Here is a 15,319-nt window from a genome sequence, read left to right as displayed (position 1 = left end):
GACTTCAGAGCAAAGACTCCCGAGTTCAACTCTAGCTGTCTCCAAAAACCTGGAAAGGGATGGGCTCTGCCAGGTTTCAGATGCCCAAGATGAGTAATCACGAAAAAGATTGGTGCAAAAATCTTGTCAAGCTGATGGTGCCCCAATGACTACACAACAGGAGTTAAGGGCACACACACAATCTCTTGTTCCTAAGGGTTCTTGGTCTAGCTCTCTATTCAATACCAGTTCATTGTACAACACCCAACACAGAACAGCTGAGTTTCTACTGGGCTCAACCACAAGCTGTTGTAAAAGGCCATCTGGTAGGCATTCTATAAGTTCACCTTCTTGGGATCCAGCAACAACCTGATTTTCCCAATCTACCTGTATATTGAAATCCCCCATGACAATTGTAACATTGCCCTTTTGGCATGAATTTTCTATTTCCCATTATAATTTGTAGACCACATTACTAGTGTTTGGGGTCTGTATACAACTCTCATCAGGGCCTTCTTACCCTTGCAGTTTCTTAGCTCTACCCAGAATAACCCTATGTCATTTCTTTCAGTTTTTACCAACAGAGCAACAACACCCTCTCTACCTACCCACCTATCCTTTTGATACAATGTGTATCCTTGGATGTTAAGCTTGGATGTTAATTTCCTTTCAGCCACAATTCAGTGATGCCCACAACATCAATCTGTTACAGTGCTACAAGCTCATCCATCTTATTCCATATGCAGCGCGCAGTCAAATATAAAACCTTCAGTCCAGTATTCACCTTTTGTGATTTTTGTCCACTTATACATTGCAAATCATCCAATTGACTGCAATTTTGCCCTATTGTCAACATTTCCTTGTTCAGAATCTCACTACACTTTGCCTTTGTTTGTAAACCAACTACTTCATCCTCAGCACTTTCTCTCTGGTTCCTATCCCCCTGACAACTTAGTTTAAACCCTCTCAAACAACTCTAGCAAATTTGCCTGCAAGGATATTGGACTCCCTTGGTTTCAGGTGTAACCTATCCTTTTTGTATAGGTCATATCTTCCTCAGAAGAGATCCCAATGATCCATAAATCTGAACCTTGTCTCTGCATTAGTTCTTCAGCTCTGCATTCATCTGCCAAATCATCCTATTCTTACTCACACTGGCATGTAGCACAGTCAGCAATACAGAGATTACTCCCCTCAAGGTCCTTTTTTTCTGCATCAAATCTCTCTTCAGGACCTCATCACCTTATCTACCCATGTCATTGGTGTCAATATGAACTAGGAGGCAAGATACCAACCAAGTGTCTCTATCGCGCCCACAGAATCTCGTCTCTGTTCCTCTGACAATGGAATCTCCTATCGATATTGCAGCCATCCTCACCTCTCTGTTCTTCTGAGCCAAGGTGCCAGACTCAATGAAAGAAACACAGTCACTGTGGCTCCTCATGGTAGGTCATCCCCCTCAACAGGATCTAAAGTTGTATACTTACTATTAAGGGGAACTAGATAAGCATCTTACTGCTTGTTCTGAGTTGTCCTAGTAAACATAGTTTTGTAGTTCTAAGTAGATAATTTTAGTTTGGGATTTTCTGCTTATCTGTGCTGGCTCTAAAAACCTTTTTTGTTGTTTGTCATCTATATTAATGATTTATATGATAATGTGGTAAACTGGATCAGCAAATTTGCAGATTACATCAAGGTTAGGGGCACAATGGACAGTGAGGAAGGCTAACAAAGCTTGCAGTGGGATCTGGACTAGCTGGAGAAATGCACTGAAGAATGGCAAATGGAATTTAATGCAGACAGTGTGAGCTTTTGCAATTTGGAAGGACAAACTAGGGTAGGACAAACACAGTAAACGGGAGGGCATGAGGTGTGCAGTAAAACCAAGGGATCTGGGAATACAGGTCCATAATTCCTTGAAAGTGGGTCCATAGGTAGATAAAGTATTAGAAAGTATTTGGCACATTGCCTTTCAATCAGAATATTGAGTACAGGAATTGGGGTGTTATGTTGAAGTTGAGTCCAAATTTGGAGTATTTTGTGCAGTTCTGGCCACCTATAGCACCTATAAGAAAGATATCAATAAGATTGAAAAAGAACAGAGAAAATCCTGAATATTTCAAAAATATGCCTTCTTCCTTTTTAAGCACCCAGCCTCGAATACCCACTGGGTAGAGAATTCCAAAGATTCACCAAACTCTATAAAAGCCATTCGCTAATTGCCTTATTCAAGCTTATGCCAGTAATGAAAGCATCTCAACATCTGCCCTTCCATGTGTAAGGATCTTACATGTTTCAACAAGATCATCCCTCATTCATCTGAACGCCAAAGAATACGGATTCAATATATTTTAGCTGCTCACGACAGGACATTCCAGGAATTAGGTGATTGACTCTATTTAGGACTGTCTAATTTGCCAGCATATCATTTCATAAATAAGAAGACCAGAACTATCCACAGTCCTTCAAGTGTGGCCTCACCAAATGCAACAATATGATACTATTTTAACTTCCCTTGCAATGACGACCATTGTGCTATTTGACTTCCTCATCGTATACTGCACCTCCCTGCCAAATTGTAATTTGTGCACAAGAGCACCTATACTTCACTCATCTGCAATCTCTCTACATGTAGATTACAATCTGCCTTAAGATTCCTCCATCTGAAATGTAAAATCTCATATTCAACCTCGGTAAAATCTATTCTCATCAACTCATTCAATCTATTTATATCTAATGGCAAAGTCCCGATATCCTCCTTGGAACAGGCACGCCCAACTATTTATATGTCTTTGGAAAACTTGCCTACCTTTTATTCTGGCCCCTCCTCCAGATCATTCACTATAAATCATGAATAATTGAGGGTCATTCCACTCTCTTGGGGTCCCCACACTTACCCTGGCTTCTCCTCTTCCTTTTGTCTATCCATAAAAATCTTTGATTTGTTTTCTCTCTTGGCAGTTTTCTCTTATTAACATTTTTCTCCCTCCTTGTTAAGTTTTTAGCACTTCGCTGCTGATTCTAATAAAATTCGCAGTCTTCAGCTAGCCCTTGTGGCTTTACATGATGTTTTCTTTGATTTAATATTTTCCTTGACCTCCTTTGGTACCCATGGGAGGTTCATCTTTCTCCTGGGATCCTCTGCTTAGGATACATTTCAGCTGAGTGTTATGAATTAGCAGTTTAAATATATGCCACTGGTGTTTCTTTTACTTAAAAATTAAGCCAAGGTTTTGTCTATCTCCGGTAGAAATAAAAGATCACTTTGTAATATTTTGAAGAAAAGCAGAAACCTTCTTCCTAGTATCATGCTCAATACTTATCTATCAAGAGGGAAAGGATTATTTAGTCATTGCTGCATTCCATATAATAGAATATTGGCTATGTTATTAAGAAGCTTTTCATTTACTGTAAAGTGTTTTACAGGGATCCATTGTAAATGGGCATCTCTCTCTCTCTTTCTCTCTCTCTCTCTCTCTCTCTCTCTCTCTCTCTCTCTCTCTCTCTCACACACACACACACACAAACACACTCACCATTCATTGCATGTCAAATTACTTCAGATCAACTACAATGTTGAATGCAGAGCAGCCTTGGGGGGCTGATTAGCCTACTCAGACTTCAAATTCACGTGTACATACCAGGCAGAAATGTTGTGTATTTAATATTTTAGTAATGTTTTGAGTAATAATGCAAATATATTGTTTGATTAAGCATTCTTTATTGTTTATATGATTCATTATGGTTATATGCATATGCCATGTGATACCTTCCAAAGTTAAGAGTAAACTAAGACTCGCATCTTTTGGGCTCCCATCTTTTTCTTGCAATTAGATTTATGTTTTGGACTTAGAATACATAACAAGAAAACCTTAGTGAATTGTCCATCATTTCAATTGATATACACTGTATATAAGAGTGCAGAGCTGGTCATTCAGACCCTGGTCTCTGCAGCATCAGAAACCTCAGCCAGTGCTACAGGTAGAGTGTGAGGACGATGCTCCTTGGTGCTAGGCAATTGGTAGAGCTGCTGCTTCAGAGCTCCAGTAACTTGGGTTCAGTTCTGACCTCCAGTGTTATCTGTGTGGAGTTTGCATGTACTTCCTGTAGCCAAATGGGGATTCTTCCCAGTGCTGGGGTTTTCTTCTGCATCTCAAGGATGTACTGCTTAAATGCCTAATTGGCCATGATCAATTGCTCACAGTGCGTAAGTGAGTGGTTGAAATCTGGGAGGATTTATATTGAGAATTAGGATTAATCCAAGGGGATGTTTGGTAGGCAGAAGGGCCTGTTTCTGAGTTACTGGCTATGTCAGAAGCTGCTGGGAGTGAAGGTTTACCCTTTTTGCTGTGCAAAATAGACACCAAAGGGAATGAATGCATGAACTGAACTGTCTCAGAAACCCTGGTGAGATTCATATGAATCCTCGCTGACTGATATGAATATTTGATTACCTTTGCTGAAAACAGATCGCAGGATGTTCCCATCAAGCAACTCACTTCACAATAATTACAGATGCATAGTAAATTTATCAGAGTCTGGTCAGAGTGAAACAGCCCTGTTTATTCAGCCTAAATTCCAAGGTCAGGGCTGGAGGGTAGCTTCCCAGCCTTATGTCTTCCAAAAAGCTGAGATGAAGATCTAGAAATGTATTTGAAAGCAGAGGCACATGAGCCTGCAGATACTGGGATCTGAAGAAACAACAAAACTCCAGAGGAACTCAGAATGTCAGGCAGTGTGACCCACTGAACTCCCCCAGCATCAGAGAGATAGCAATGCCTGCAGAGTGTACCATATCTGAAACTTATTCCAATGTCTGCTGCTGGGAAAGAGGAATAAGTTTTGTCTAAATGGTGGGGTGACCAGGCTTCACGAGTTTGTAGTCACAGACCATGGATGAGGTATTGTGTTGACCTCTTCCATGAATTCACCCACCACAACAGCTGGGTAAACATATAGAGAGTTGACAGTGCTTGGAAAGACATCTCAGCTGCAAATTGAGTCACTCTATGCAAACACAGCACCTTCGTGAGTCCTGACAAAGGGTCTCGACCTGAAACATTGACTGCTTCTTTCAACGGATGCTGCCTGACCTGCTGAGTTCATCCAGCGTTTTTGTACGTCTTGAGAAGACTGACAGAGTGTCCCTGAAACTGGCAAGGAGAGCATTGGGCCTTGGTTCCTGGCCCAATATTCTTAACACTGAGCAGTCTCTCAACCCAGGACTATTCTCAGAAATCAGAATGCTTTAACACTTGACCTTGCATTTTCTCAGTAGCTTGCCGGGGAATAAAATGACTGTACTGAATTACAATTGCCCATGTCAGCACAGGAAGCTAAGTCAACCGTTTTTCAGTGAGATGTGCACAAGTCGTAAAGTTGTGGTGCAAAATGCAAAGAAAGGTACATAACTTGAAACTAAATATATTATTTTCATATTTGTGGTGGGGGAGGGAGTATACCCCTTGCAGATTACATTCAAACTGTTGGCTGTTACTTTCTCTTCAAAGACTGGGGTCTGACCAGACACCTGACAGGGCATGTTTGAGGCAGAAGCAGATAAAGACTTGGGAGTCTGTCCTCAGCACACTTGTAGCCAGTCACACACAAATACTGAAAGAAGAAATTGACAGAGGACAACAGTAAAGGTCTGGGCAATATTTCAAAAAGAGAATTATGCAACCAATGAATTGCCAAACCAATCAAAGGTCATCCACCACATGCACTGCCTGCAATACCTGTCAGTGTACGGTACCCAGCGATAATAGGGGTTGTGAGCTATCACAATCTTATAGTTTTAAAAGAAAGCCACTTCATAACTCTGGGAAGTATCAACGCATTTTAGAGCCAACAGAGTGCTTCTGAAACGTTTTTTCTACTATGGTGTAAAGTGTTCAAATGTATTTCAATATGGTTGAAATACATGTGCATTGGTTGTAATTTTGGAAGGGATGTGAATACATAAAATTTCTGTTCGAATTACTGAGACGTGTCCAAGATTTAATTTTGAAAATACAATTAGGAGTGATTTAGAATATAATAGGATCTGTTCTGATGAATCTTCAAACAACTCCAATTGGCATGTTTATGGATAACTTCATTAAACCCAAAGAAAAGATGCAGTTATTTGATTTAAGAAGGGTCTGCTTGTGTTTCAGGATTCAGTTCTATGCTAAGAGTTAAAAATTAAAAAAGCATCTTTGTAGTGCTTTTCAAGAGTGATAAGAAATGTTAAAACATTAGTACAAAGAAAGATATCTATGTTAAGTTTTTCTCAACCTTAGGTCATCTTGAAATATTTTAAGGGTAATCAAGTAAACTTGAAGCACAACACTGAAGATGTTAGGTATCTGAAATAAAAAAGAAGCTGCAAAGTGTTTTAGTATGTCAATGGAAATAGGGCAAGATAATGGATTACATTAAGTTTGTTTGGTGCATTAAATCTTCATTCTTTTCAATGATGCCCATGCAAAGCAATATTTTTATATTATAATGTTAGTAAAATAAAAAAACTTTTGAAATAATGGTATAGGAGTCAAAATATATTAAGATGGAAATGGTACAGTTCCTGAAGTTTCTAGATTCAATTAAACTTAATTTCTGACATTTGCAATTTCAGCATTTTGAAAAAGATACACTTTCTATAGCAGCAACATACACCATGCCTGCTGTGAAAGAGTTATTGGCTGCAGGGCAAAAAGGGAGACGGCTCTCACATTCACCACAAGATGGACATCAGGAGAGTGGAGCAATGTGCAGGGCAGGGGAGAGTTAGATGTAATAAGAGTCTGGCTGGAAGAGGTTATAATCTCAGACCCATTAGGCAGACTCTGAAAAATAGCAAGGGAAGAAAATGATGATGATGGGGTTGTTTTTGTGTCAACATCCTAAGCCTTACCTCCCAGTGGGTAGAGGAGCTATGATACATGGGTTCCTTGTAATGTATTCTGTAGCCTGCAGCCATCCTGCCTTAGAAAAATATCACCATTCCTTGTTCACCCAAGTCCTGGAACTCTTTAGCAAAAGTCTCTTAAGTCAATGACAAGAGCCTTGGGAGATGAGAAACCACAAATGAGGTCTCCAGTGAGGTCTAGGCAGAATCTTGTGTTTCTGGTCCTTTTATATCACCTCCCTGAACAATAAGGTACAAAAGCACCCTCACTTCCTAAGAAGATTGAGGCAAGCAAAGTTCCCACCACCCCCATCTCAACTGTGTTTTACTAGAGCACCTTTGAGAGCATCCTGCCAGGTTGCATCTCCATCTGACATGGGAGCAGTCAAGCATCGGACCTGAAGTCCCTACAAAGACTGCAAGAACAACTGAGTGGATTATAGGGGTCTCCCTACCATCCATCAGGGACAATTATCAGGAGTGCAGCATACGCCATGTCCTTATTATTATTAAGGATTCCACCCATCCATCCAGCATCCTCTTTGATTTTCCACTATCAGGCAGGAGACGATGATGTATAAAAACAAGAATGGTCAGGATAAGAAACAGTTTCTTCCCTCGAACCATCAGGCTTCTGAATTCCCGGCCACATCGTATTCAAAGTGTCACTCGTTAGTTAATCTGTTCCAAACCTTACAATGTTTAATAATAATGCACTTTAGTTTGTTATTTATGTATGACTCTTGTAGATCTTATCCTTACCTTTAAAAGTTATTGTGTGTTATGTGTGTTAAGTGCTTTACACCCTTGTTCAAAGAAATGTTAAAATTGACTTGACTTGTCCATGTGGGGAATAAGTTGAAGCAACTGACCCCACTAATCCCCAGCACCTTCTCAATGCCTGCTAGATGACCAAACCCAAGTGCTTGAAATGAACTTTGAACCCATGATCTTCAAACTCAGAAGCTAAGATACATTTCATTATGCCACAGAATCCCATTATTGCTTTTGTGTCAACTTATAGTCATAGAGTCAGAGCCAACATGGAAAAATGGCCCTTCAGTCCAACTCATCTGTCGACAAGTTCTCTACATTTCCATTTGGCCCATGTCCCTCTAAACCTTTCCTATAGACATAACAATTTAAATGTCTTTGTAATTGTACCTGTGTCTGGCAACTCATTCACCCACCTATAAATGATTTTTCAAATCAAGGTATCAAACTTGGAAACCAATCGCTAAGTTCAAAGTAAATTTGTTATCATGTACAACCTGAGATTCATTTTCTTGCGGTCAGTCATAGTACATACAAGAGACAGAATAGAATCAATGAAATACTGCACCCAACAACACGGACAAACCACCAATGTGCAAAAGATGACATACTGTACAAATATGAAAAGAAAGAGAGAAAAGGAAATAATAATAATAAATACAAATAAATAAGCAATAAGTATCAAGAAAATGCGATGAAGAGTCCTTGAAAGTGAATTGGTAGAACTTTGCTGTATCTGTATTCCCTGGAGTTTAGAAGAATGGTGGGGAATCTCTCTGAAACCTATCGAATATTGAAAGGCCTAGATGGAGTGGAGGTGGAGTGTATGTTTCCTATAGTCGGGGAGTCCAGGACCAGAGGGCACAGCCTCAGAATACAAGGACATATGTTTAGATAGAGATGAGGAGAAATTTCTTTAGCTAGAGGGTGGTGAATCTGTGGAATTCAATGCCACGCATGGCTTTTTGAAGGCAGAAGAGTGAGGTTGAGAGGGATGACAAATCAGCCATGATGAAGTGGCAGAGCAGACTCGATAGGCCAAGTGACCTAATTCTACACCTATGTCTTATGGTCTTATGGTCTTGTCTGTCGTTAATCTGTGACAAGATTCCAATTTCAAATGCAATTAAAATATGCCAATATTTAGTGCAAGCCGGTATTTAGCTAGTATTAAAATCCTATTTATAGGAATGCAAAAAAATGACTAATTCATCAGCTCTGGAAGTACAGAATTACAAATTACAGTTACAATAACTTCTTAATATTCCCATTGTGAGCAGCACATTGCAGCAGTTCAGGTTACATGGCCCTGGCAGAATTCACAAGTCACTACCCAAAAATCTGAGATACAGAATAACATTCATTCTCATGGTATTTACTGTACATGAAAAAAAATAAATAAATCAACCCAAATCTTTTTTCAACTTGCATTTCTTGACACATGCACAGATGATGCGGCTTTGTGTTACGGAAAATTACAATACGATCTGGTTTCTAGCAATGCCAGCATAACGAAGGAGTTGCCTGTAATCTAAACTCACTCATGGAATGAAGCACTTAATTCTGATTACTCTGAAGGACATCATTCAACCCATTGTTGTTACACCAACTTCAAATACAGAAATCCATGGGTATCCATTTTATTCTGAAACAAATTTATTTTTTCCCTTGATAAAGAAACAACAAATCCTTTGTCAGGAAATATTTACTAGTTGCTTGACAGAACTGAAGCAATAAGCCAGTCTTAGAGATGAAATCATTGTCAAGTCCTGGATTTACTCCAATAATTCACCTTGGGACATCTCCTGACTCTGCCAGATATCCAATTCAGTTAAGGCTTAGATTGTATCATTTATTTCACACAAGCATTCAATTTATTGTGGGATTTTACTGGCCTTTCAGCTGGGAGATGTGAAAAAAAGTAAAGCATTTTGACAGCTTCTTCTACACCTTAATCTAGATTGTCTGACTTTAGCGTGTTTTTGAGAACAGCGTCGATGTTCTCAAAGACTTTTACAGATGTAAATTCTTAATGTCAGAGCTTTTCCAAAATTTACTTAGTTCTTATCTCATTGCTTACTAACATTATCGCGCTGTTATCATTCAGGAGCAGCCATTGTATGAAGTTCCCCACTGAATTAACTACTTTGAACAGTGGCCAGCAAATATTGGCATTTTCTGTCAACAGAAAGAAACAAAACATTTGTCTGCTTAACTCTTTGCCCCCAGTGGTACATCCATGCTTTCTATCAGCAAGTCTTGCTTGTCAATGAAACCTGTTAATATGGTAGGGCACTGAAGAAAGTCTATCCTGTCCTCTTAACCTTCCCTAAAGTATGATTAGAGAGAGAGAGGAGTGTATGGCAGGTTATTTGAAGGAGAAGGAAGAAATGGCAAAGCTTAGAGAAGGAAGCATTAAGTTTATTCATCTGTCCATGGACTCTGGAAAGCACGGGTAATGCCAATATCTATTGTCAATCTTAATTGCCCTGAACAAAGAAGGCATTTAAGAAACAACCAGATTTATGGCCTGGAGTCACAACAAAGCAGAGTGGGTAAGGAATGCAGATTGCTTGCACCAACAGTGAGCCGTATGAATTTTGTAATAATCCAATACTTTCATTGACATCCTAACTGTTATTAGTTTCTTATACCAAATTTATTTCTTCGCATACTTAAATTCCACACCATCTTAATCAATGCTTCATGAAACCTCATGGACTCCAGGATCTGACACCTGTGACAGGAAAATGACATAGAATGCTTCAAAAAAATCAGAGCAATGCTGAGAGATTTGGGTTAGAAGAGAAGGCTTAGCATGATAGTGAATACATGGGGCAAACAAGAGGCTAAGTCGCAGAGTTACAGAGCACTATAGCACAGAAACAGCCCCTTTGGCCCATCTGGTACATGCCAAACTATTATTCTGCCTAGTCATATCAACCTGCACCTGGACCCTAGTCCTCCATTCCCCTCCCATCCATGTACTTATCCAAACTTCTCTTAAATGTTCAAATTGAATCCACCACTTATGCTGGCAGCTCATTCCACACTCTCACCATGCCCTGAGTGAAGAAAGTCCTCCTCGTGTTCTCGTGTTAGTCTGGAGAGATTCTGGAAATCTGGTAAATTTCTAGAGATTTGTGCAGGGAGAAAAAGAGCAGCCAAATATTGAACTAACTTTGGATTAACATGATCGTACCTTTTTCAAGGTCCAATGCACTAATATAAATAGCCATGGTTCCTCTTCATGTTCTTGTGTTAGTCAATAGTTCAATAGTTCCACTTTAATATCAGAGAGTGTATACAATATGCAACCTGAAATTCTTGTTCTTTGCAGACATCCAGAAAAACATAAGAGTGCCCCAAAAAATAAGTGTAAAAACACTTAAAAAAATGTTAGAACCCCAAAGCTCCCTTACCTTCCTTGCCATAGGCAAACAGCAACAAAGGAATGACCCTCCCCCCCATTTACTTCAGCAAAAAATGCGTCAGCACCCTTCACCCACCAAACAAGCAATAGCCAAGCCCACAAGGAAGACCATGTTCTGTAGTACAACAAAAACTAATCGTTCACCCAGCAATTTGACATGCCACAGTGTCTCTCTCTCTCTCTGTCTCTGTCTCTGTCTCGCTCTCTCTCCCCCTCTCCCTCCCCCCCCCAATAAAGGAACAGAGATGTGTCACCCTTTCACAGCAAGAGGTGAGACCAACAAAGACCAACAACTCACTGATTTGCAGTGTTAAAGTCGGGTGAATCTCTTTTTCTGAGATCTCCAACTCAAGAATCAGCAATAAGCTCTTCTCCACCAGCAAGAGCGCATGTGATTCGCCCAGTGCAGAACCCCCGACAGCTGATCTGTTCCCAATGTTCCATTTTCTCTCACCACGCTTCAGTCAGCAACACCGGCTTAGAATCGGCTTACCCACAGGGCCGCAAGGCCTCCGAACCCCGAAGGCACACTTGTCTTCTAGGTCGCGTCCTTGGGATATCAGGAAGCTGCCACTCAGTGAGCCCTGGGAACAGGTCCCACTGCCACAGAGAACCAAAATGTGAATGTAACTCTAGGTCAGGGTCTTTGACACAAGCCCATCCACCTTGAAAAAGAAAAAGGAAGACAATAAAGGCAGAAATTAAGCTGTTTCCGCAGATAAGCTCGAAGAAATTCCTGTCGAGTACCATTGTGGGTCCGTCCAGTCTAGAGTGATTCTAGAAATCTGATAAATTTGCAGTGTAAATTTGAGAGTCGTGTGGGTAGGGAAAGAGCAATCATGTACTGAACTCGCTTTAGATAGACAGGATTGTACCTTTTTCACGGTTTTCTTCATTAATATAAATAGCCATGGTGAATCAATATTAGCCCTCAAGGAGGAGAGAACTAACTAACATGATTATGACTTTCATGACTTTGACCAGGGCTACATCGCCACCGCTTTATACCAACACTAGTGTGCGGGAGTACAGAGACTGGGGTTCAACCTGAAATCGTTGAACAAAAACTCCCTGGAAACAGCAATCTGTTGCAGTTCAGTTCCAAAATTAGTCCAGGGCTCAGCATTTATATCAGTGGCCTGAACTTTGCTGGCAGTTAACAATGTAAACAATAGCACTTGCCTATGCAGCCAACTACAGCTTTAGACACAAACACCATAGTCCTGAAGCTGCAGCCAGGTGCCCATAGTATTTTACAGGACTGCACTTTAGTATTATCCTCCAGCATAATCCAGCTTGGGAGCATGAAGTTGCAAAGACTATCCAGGTCATAAGTGGACATGAGACGGGACCCAAATGCAGGACGCAGGCACTGAAGTACAAGGGGCAGGACGGGAACAGCTAAAAGATAGAACAAAATGTGGAGACCATGGCGTGCGTGAGGGACGTGGTGTTCAAGGTGATCCTGGAGTTCAGAGAGGATCCCGGAGTTCAGAGTGGTCAACAGGCTAGGCTAAAGGATGACTTTTAGGGACTAGGAATGCTGGGAGGATAGCCCCCTGGGTGGACTGCAGAACTCCTGGGCAGGGCCTGGACCTCCCAGGTAGGACACAAGGGGCCTGGGCAGGTTGCAGGGCACAACCAGTAGGAGGCGAGGGATCGGAAGGGCAGAGTCCCCCACCAGGCAACGGCAGTCCTCCCTGGCTTACCCGACAGAGGCAAGGGATAGGAAGGGAGCTCTGTCCAGTGTGACTTCCAGACTCACTAGCAGAACTCATCTCTAACTGTGGGTATTCCAAGTCAGGATGACCCCCCCCCCCCCAACTATACTCAGTCCCAGAGTCCCTTATATACACCGCCAACCGATACCATCAGGTGCACCTTCTTGAGCCCAAACAAGCCAAGATGATCCTCAGGTGTGACTATTTGAGTTCAATGCAAAACAAGGGGCTGTCAAAGGACCCGAACTCCGGGGTCCATGGACCGGATCATGAACCGGGACGTGGACTTCGGACCTGACCATAACAATCCAGGACCTACACTAAGCAAACCGCTCCAATCCACATAGGAACTTCAGTTCCACTGGTTTCAATGGCAGGTGATTAAGTTCATGTGTGCTTATTTAGTTCATTTAATTCATTCAAATATTCCCAAGCACTTTGGTCATTTCACTTTGTTTACATAGCTTGTAGATATTTCAGAATGTCCGATGGCACGATATACGCGTAACAGTTTTGGAAAATCTGGATTGCGGTGGCTTAGGTGGGGGTCAACATTATTTCCAGCTGTTTCATGAGCAGGACTCATTGGCCGGCTGCTGGCGCAGTGACATCAGCGCCGGACTCTGGAATGGAGATTCCCGAGTTCGAATCCAGTTGGGCTGTTCTCGAGTACGCTTTCCATCCGTGCTGGGTTGAGTGTTGAGCTGACAACTCGACCTGGTAAAATAAAGGAAAATACTGCGAAATGTCTGTGTGAGGACTGGCGTGCCACACAGTCTTTCGTTCCGCACCTTGTAAGGCGTAAAAATGCCCGACACTGGCCTCTCAGGCCTGAGTCGACGTCATCCTCATCATCACCCATACAACCTTGCCCCTTTTAAAATATCAGGATATGTACATGGAGGCCCCTAAAGGCACAAGGGGCATCCTTGCATGGGACCAGACAGCCCCAAGAGTGCAAGTTGTCGTCATCAGAACCACAAGAGGGAAGTTAACCATTACTGGACTGCAGAGTTCTTAAGAAAATGAGGCTGAAGCTAAAACAAGTGCACAATGTGCAGTGAATAAACCCGGTGCTCCTTAGAATGACTTCATACTTACCTTAACAGATCCACAGGAATGCAACTAATCAGGGTTAATTGCCATGCTTTAAAGTCAAGGTGATCAATCTTGACCTTGTACAGTAGCGTAAAATGAAAGCTAACAAGCCAGCGGCCCATTTCACATTTCCCCCAATTTTCGTTGCCATTGATTTCCAGTGTATGCATTAGAGTCTGTTGTAAGACGCCTACTTCAAAGCATTTTCTGGTTTACTTAATAAGGAAAATCAAATAGTATAGATCCTTCAGCCTGTTATAAAACCTGTCAGAGGTTGGAACCACTTACTATTCTGTTTAGCTCATTTTCTGCATGAGTTAGATTAAAGTCACACGAGTGTACAGAATATATTTTCATTAGTAATCTGCTGCCTTCTGTGTGAGGTTAAAAGAAAACAACTCATTGCCCTAAATAAGTAATGTGGAAAATCAAATCCCTGCTCATTTTGTAGCCAGAATAGGAATTGCCAGAGGAATTTGATAAGAACTTACTCACATAATGAAGCCACATGTTAAGAGTCATCTGTCAAACCACTGTACCACTTCAAGCAGTACTTAATAAAACGGTACCAATGTCCCCAGCTGGGGTCAGATCATTCATTGTCTTTAGCCTGACCTGCACTTCCTCTGACTGAGGGCGCCAGCACACTGCAGCAAACCAAGGTGACATTGCAAGTCTCAGGGCAATTTAACTCAACAGGTCGCCCTCCTTCCCAGCATAACTCCCACCATTGGCATATGTCATAATGTCATCACACTCACTTCCCATCACCAAGATCATTAAGTCTAAATGAGCCTCTCGATGAGTTCTGCTGCGCTCTCTCCCTTGAGCGCATGACATATTTCCCATTCAGCTTCCATTGCCCCTGGTTCTACTGAAAGCAGCTGCATTCTTCAACTCTCACAAATTAAACCATGTAACGCTGGCTTTAACCTGTCCTTTCTATTATATGAAAGAACGATGGCTATGGTCTTCACTGCTACACACTAGTTTAAATGGCAAGTCGAATGGACAGCCCATCAGCCAGGAACTTCATACCACAAACAATTACATCCTATCGTATGATGGTAAGGTACTTGAAATTAAGATTTACGTAAGTGCCTTCCACAACATCAAGGCATCTCAAAGCTTTTATAGCCAACAAAGCCTTTCTTTCATGAGTTTATTCACTCTGCAATGTAGAAAAGGCACCAAATGACCTATACACAGAAAGCTCCCACATCACCAAATGATAATGACCTGTGTTTTGGTGATATTGCCTATTAGTTAGTTACGTCCATACATCCTCATCCACCTTCGCCCCCAATGTTGTAACATGAACAAAGTCACCAGACTGGCAGTGAACCTAGTGGATACAGAAGTGCGTTGTTCAACAAAATGAGACACTCCCTGGAGGAAGAGGCCTTCCGACCCAAAGTTACA

The 15,319-nt window shown here is 41.4% G+C and overlaps 1 long non-coding RNA gene across 2 annotated transcripts in view; it reads right to left on the bottom strand.

Annotated features, from left to right (window-relative positions):
• Positions 1-15,319, bottom strand: part of LOC132403007 (uncharacterized) — a 52,065-nt gene that overhangs the window by 8,250 nt on the left and 28,496 nt on the right. Inside the window, exon 5 of one of the 2 annotated variants that reach the window (XR_009515151.1) lies at positions 11,761-13,516. The exons of the other annotated variant lie outside the window; for it this stretch is intronic. This is a non-coding gene — a long non-coding RNA (uncharacterized LOC132403007). Of the gene's footprint in view, positions 1-11,760; positions 13,517-15,319 lie in introns of those variants that run through there. 2 annotated transcript variants of the gene reach the window in all.

Source organism: Hypanus sabinus, chromosome 12 (assembly GCF_030144855.1).
Source record: "Hypanus sabinus isolate sHypSab1 chromosome 12, sHypSab1.hap1, whole genome shotgun sequence".
In the NCBI taxonomy this organism is placed as follows: Eukaryota; Metazoa; Chordata; class Chondrichthyes; order Myliobatiformes; family Dasyatidae; genus Hypanus; species Hypanus sabinus.
This window is presented reverse-complemented; position numbering and strand designations above follow the sequence as displayed.